At 43.5% G+C, this 6018-nt stretch overlaps 1 protein-coding gene across 4 annotated transcripts in view; it reads right to left on the bottom strand.

Moving 5' to 3' along the window:
• The window catches only part of DLGAP1 (DLG associated protein 1), an 853945-nt gene extending 853435 nt beyond the window's left edge, over nucleotides 1-510 (bottom strand). For all 4 annotated transcript variants that reach the window (XM_087439065.1, XM_087439064.1, XM_087439062.1 and 1 more), the window contains exon 1: nucleotides 127-510. The gene's annotated coding sequence lies outside the window, so the exon portion shown is untranslated. The remainder of the gene's footprint in view (nucleotides 1-126) is intronic.
• Nucleotides 511-6018: the final 5508 nt, after the last annotated feature.

A 6018-nucleotide genomic window follows, 5' to 3' on the forward strand; every position in this document is an offset into this window, starting at 1 on the left:
AGCGGCGACCGCGCGGCGGGCAGGAGCCACCCAGCGCGCCGCGCCCGCGGCGGTGGCGGCGGCCCGGGCTCCGGTCGCCGCCGCCACGCGCGCACGCCCCAGCCCCACGGCGCAGCCCGGTGTTACCTTGCCGCTGCCCGCAGTCCGGCCCTCGGTGCCTGCGTCCGTCCGTCGGTCCCACGAGCCTCGCAGGGAGGACGAAAGGGGTGTCCCCGGGGCCAGGACAGGCTCTCAGCGAGGTGATGAGAAGCACTCGAGAGAGGAGCTGAGGCGGCTGCGGCCGCTGCCGCCGCTGATGCTGCCGATTCCCCGGAGCCGGAGGTGTCGGCGAGGCCGTGTCCTCGGGATTGCGGCGCCGGGAGCGCAGCGCTCGCCTCTGGCGCGGAGGTTGAGCGCCGGGACGCTGCGGGCTGGGGCGGCGAGGCTGGGCTGGTCACCCGCCCCTGGGTGCATGTTAATACGGTGGGGAGGAGGAGTCCCGCGCTTCCTCCGCCCAACCACCGGAGCCGGCGAGCGGGCGGCGGCCGAGGCCCGGAGCCAGCCGCTCCCACCCGCCCAGCTACTACGGCGCGGCCACTAGCCCGGGCCCCAGCCCGGGCACGTGCGCCCAGGCCGCGGGGAGGCGCCCGGCGTCTCCCGGAGCGTGTACCTGGCCTGCGGATTCTGCGGGCTTAGCCTTCGGGTGGCAAGTGCACTCACACTGGAAGGAGAGGAAAGCCCCGCATCCCTGGGATGGAACCTAGAGGCGGCCACTCGTTAGTGGGCGTGCCCCATCCGTTCCCTTGCGCAGCGTCTCCGGAGAATTAAACCTTCGCTTCCTCTCTTGCCAGCCGTTGTTCCTAACCTTGTCTTCTTAAAAGAGGGAATTAGGAGAACTCATAACACTTTCTATCACAGGAGATCTAGTTGGAGGGCAGAGGGTTTGCAGTATTCTGTCCGTCCTCAGGGCCCCTAGTAGACTTTTTGAAGAAGAAATCGCCAGGAAGGAGACAGGGTAGTGAAAAGAGTCTAGACTCACAAGGACCGACGTTCAAACCCAGTGCCATTACTTTCAAAGAGTTATTCCTCAGAGCCTCAGTTTCCCCATCTATACAACGGTAGCTCTTGGGAGATTGTGTGAATTAGATTAGACAATACATATTCCACGGGTTCCTCTTGGTATTGAGCTCAAGGTAATTAGAAAAATGAATCTCTTTTCCTCTTGACCTCTTGACCTGAGTAAACTTTCCACTATCCGCCCCAACTGCAGTTGGAAGCCGCCACTCGCACAGGCTGAGGACCGCCCCTTTCTGCTCTGAAAACAGAAAGAATCCACACGGCTTCAAAGTAAGAACAAGATAAATGGTATGTATAGGTGAACTGAGATGTGGGTCAAAGAGAGAAAAAAGTCAATCGATTACGTATTTATGGAGTTCCTGCTCTATCCACTTAAGTACTAATGTTACGGATGATAATAGTTAAAATAATCGTAGTTAATCACGGTCTTCATGTTTCCCTCAACTAGAAAAAGAATGGGCATCTTCATGGAGAATGTCCTTTGTTCTACAGCTCCTAGAGAGAACATTATACCAAAGAGTAAATAATCTTCTTTATGTAACTGTACCCATAAAGTTATAGCATAAGATTTAGCATCTGCTTTGTGTGATATCTAATTATAAATATTAATAGAATATCCTTTTTAAAGAAAACACTTCTAAAAATGCAGAGAAGTGAAAAACAGTTTCCATAAAAATGTGACTCAGATAAATAATCACTTTTCCGCAATTTCACTGTGATTTTCCATTAAAGAAAAAAAATCTTTAAACCACTAAACACTCAAAGAAATGGAGGTAGATCTTCAGTATTGTAGTGTGTACCGTGATCACCAATGCTTTAAAAAAGCGCTAAAAGATATCCCCAGCCAATTCAAGAATGACTATATAGAGGCACCTTTGCTTCAATTAAGATTCCATGAAAAGGCAAAGTACTGATATAGGAAAAATAGCCTTTATAATCTGGAATAAGCAACTACCTTGCCTTTCCAGATTTGTAAACATGTTTAATCCATAGAATTTTTAATGAGCTCACATAAATAAGAGACTAATATAACTGTTAGGCCCTAACTCAAATTAGGTAACTTCGATGAATAAAGTTACTTGAAGCAGAAAATCAATTATCTTACAAAATTCTTATGGTAGATTTAACCTAGCAACAATAATATCTATGTAACACTGCTATTATTAGAGTTTTCTGACTGTAAGCAACAGAAATAAAATGTGGCTAAGTAAAGAGAAAGTAATTTATTGGGAAGATGTGGAAAGCTTCTGAAATTGAAGGGAATTGACTGGAACTGACTGGAATGCAGTCTTGGAAACAGGATTTGAGGCAATACTGGAGAGCTAGGAAGCTGCAAAGACAGAAGAAGTTTGGTTTGGGGCTACACAGTCAACATGAGTAAATGCCAAGTGTTTCTTCTAATCACACATTACTGGATCAAGATTCAAGTCACAGGGTGAAGCATTTGACTGGCCAGCCTTCAGTCAGGCACTAACTCCCCAGCTATATGAGGACAGGGAGAGGAAACATTTGGTTCTTTGACTTCCAGAATGGAAAGCAGGCACCTGCATTTATCACTCTTCCAAAAGTACCCAGGATTGGAGATAGATGGTTCCTCAAAACAAGTTCAGAGAGGTATTAAGGAGAATCTGATGCTGAGGTCAAAAAAATAAAAAAGATAAATGCCTGTTACATGAAATTTACATTATAATTCTTAGAGTTATCTGGAAATAAACAGTGATATTGTGCAAGTAAAACTGACAGCTTTTTTGTAGTTATTGTACATATACTTACTTTTACTTAAGGAATGTTATTTAATTATCCCATATGTGTGGCCGGTTACTTTATTTATATAAGCACAGGGCCTATAAACACTACTGCAAGCCAGGGCTAGCAGCTGTGTCTGTGTTCATTTCTAGTCATAGACAGTGTGGTAGCTGAATAATGGCTCTGGAAAGATGTCCATGTCCTAATCCCTAGAACCAGTAAATTTTATCTTACATGACAATTTGCAGATATGATTAAATTAAGGCTCTTGAGACAGAAGATTATCCTGGATTATCCCGATGGGCCCAATGTAATCTCAAGAGCCCTTAAAAGAGGGAAACAAGAAAGTCAAAGACAGAAGAAAAAGATGGGATGATGGAAGCAGAGGTTGGAGTGATGCACCTTGAAGATGGAGGAAGGTGGCCGTGAGCAAAGGAATACAGATAGTCTCTAGAAGCTAGAAAAGGTTAAGAAACGATTGTCCCCTAGAGCCTCCAGAAAGAACGCCAGTTAACTAACATCTTGATTTTAGCCTAGTTAAACTGATTTCAGACTTCTAATCTCTGGAACTGTAAGATAATAAATTCATGTTGCTTTAAGCCACCAAGTTTCTAGTAATTAGTAACAGCAGCCATAGGTAACTAATATGGACAGCTTACCTAACCCTTGGGAGCATCCTTCCCAAAGCACACTGTTGGTAGCACATGGCATGAGAGCCCTTACTGTGGAAGAGACACAGAAAAGTATGTCTACTTCTGAGAAGATAACTCAAAGGAGGCTAAGTCAGCAATATGTTGGTAAGAACAGGAAATTGGAAACCATGGACAGATAGCGTTCCTAGTCAGGAGTTTCCATTTCTCTGGTTAAATCAAAATGGTGGCATTCCTCCCAGACCACGACATAATCAAACAGGTAAAATCCCCTTAAAATGAAGTATAGCTGTGCAAGAAGAAAGAACGCGAAGAGCAGTCTGAATGGTAAGAATGAAAGACATACAAGTTTCTTCTGTATTAACACAGCATCCTCATTCAGTCTCATGGTTTTAAGTAACATTTAAATGGTGATCCCAGATCTATATCTTCAGTCTTGACCTCTCAGCTCAGTTTCATATTTGTGAATCCAAACACCTGCTAGTCAAATCCACTTGCTAAGCTATCTATTTCACTCTACCGCTTATAATTTTTCAGTACATCCTCCTTGTCTTCAAGATAAAATCTAAAACCCTAGGTATGACATGCAAAGCCCTTCACAGACACCAACTGGAGGGAGGGCTCCCAAAACACCTAGCTCTGAAAACCAACAGGCTTGTGTCCCAGACACCCGCAAGACTAGAGCAAATAAAGAAACAATTCTTAAGCGGCATCCCCCCAGGGCTCAGCACAAAGGGCGCAGGCAAAATCACCCATTTCCCAGTCTTTCGCTGAAAGAAGTTTATCTGCATACTTTAAAAGCTGCTGCCTGAGGGTTGGGCTTCTAATTTAGCAGGCGCTAGGTTCTGGCTGTGATCCTCCCCAGAGACCAGAGAAGCCAGTGGACACCTCTCCCACCTCCTAACCTCCAGTCTGCTCCAACAATAACACCGAGATGCCAGTATCTCCCTGCAAGGAGTCTGAATACATATCTGTGGCCCCAGCTTTTACAACTGCCAGCTGATGGATGAGCCTGGATTTCCTGGCCCTAGAAGTCAATGGGGCTTGCATTCACAAGTCCCACAGGACTGTAGCAGACAAAGAAACAGGTCTTAACAAGCATAGGAGCACCCCCCTTTCTCCTATGGCTATACACCCGGGCCCAGTACAGAGGGAGCAGACAAAAATTCCCATCTCCCAGTTTCTCCCTGGAAGGGACTTCACTACACATTTTCCCAGCTGCTGCCTGAGGGTCCAGCTTCCAATCAGCCTGCATCTAGGTGCTGACTGTAATTCTCCCTGTTGGGACACTGACAGATCTTGGCACACCCTCAATTACTGGGAGCCACTAAAAACAGAGAAAGGGGCTTGGACAATCATAAGAGTTTGAGAGACAACTAGGAGCTTGGGCTGGGCTGATTACAGCATTATCCATAATGGCCAAGGTAAAGAAACAACCTAAGTGTCTATCCACTAATGAATGGATAAAGAAAATGTGGTGTATATATACAATGGAATATTATTCACCCTTAAAAAAAAGGAAATCCTGCCATTTGTGACAACATGGATGAACGTGGAGAGCATTATGCTAAGTGAAACTAGCCAGACAGAAACGGACAAAATCTCATGGTATCACTTATATGTGGAATCTAAAAAAAGTCAAACTCATAGAAAAAGAGAGTAGAAAAGTGGTTACCAGGGGCTGGAGAATGAGGGAAACAGGGAGAGGTTGGCAAAAGGGAACAAACTTTCAGTTATAAGATGAATGAGGTCTGAGGATCTAATGTAAAACCTGGTGACTATAGTTGATAACGCTGTGTTGTATAATTGAAATTTGCTAAGAGAGTAGAACTTAACTGTTCTCACCAAAAAAAAAAAAAGATAAATATGTGAGGTGATGAATGTGATAATTAACTGGATGGGACAAATCCTTTCACAATGTATATGTATATCAAATCATCACATTGTATACTTTAAATATCTTACAATTTTATTTGTCAATTATACCTGAATAAAGCTGAAAAAAGGAGTTGTCCTTTAAGTATTTTAATTGAGCAAGACATTTTACCCTTTTAAGAAATCACTTCTAATTATGTAGTATTCTAAATTCTCCACAGACATAAATGTTCTTGACAGACTACATTAAGTAAAATTATTTAAAAATAAATAATAGGATTAGGATTTGATCTTTAATTTTACCTGCAATCTATCCAGCCAGCTGAAAGAATAAATAGTTACATTGTTAATCTCAATAACTTTTTTTGCATTATACGTAATTTGACTGTCTTTTCCAACTCCGGTTCATATTTAAATCACATAAAGATGGATATGTTCTTTTCACATAAAGATAGATATGTTCTTGATATGTCTGGAGGAAAATGCCATTTTAAACATCACCCTTGTTAAAAAGAATCTACATTAAAGAATAATTCATAAAACTAGAATGACCTGAAATTAGCATAAACCAGCAACTAAACCCGCAATTAGCATGCACACTTGTGTAGAATTTTATTTTGTTTTCATTGTTGTGTTCAACAGGTTTAAAAGGAAGACATCTTCCTTTGTTAGTGAAAGAATGTGTAATTTA

This window comes from Ceratotherium simum, chromosome 14 (genome assembly GCF_057802395.1).
Source record: "Ceratotherium simum simum isolate JZ-2026a chromosome 14, ASM5780239v1, whole genome shotgun sequence".
Lineage (NCBI taxonomy): Eukaryota > Metazoa > Chordata > Mammalia > Perissodactyla > Rhinocerotidae > Ceratotherium > Ceratotherium simum.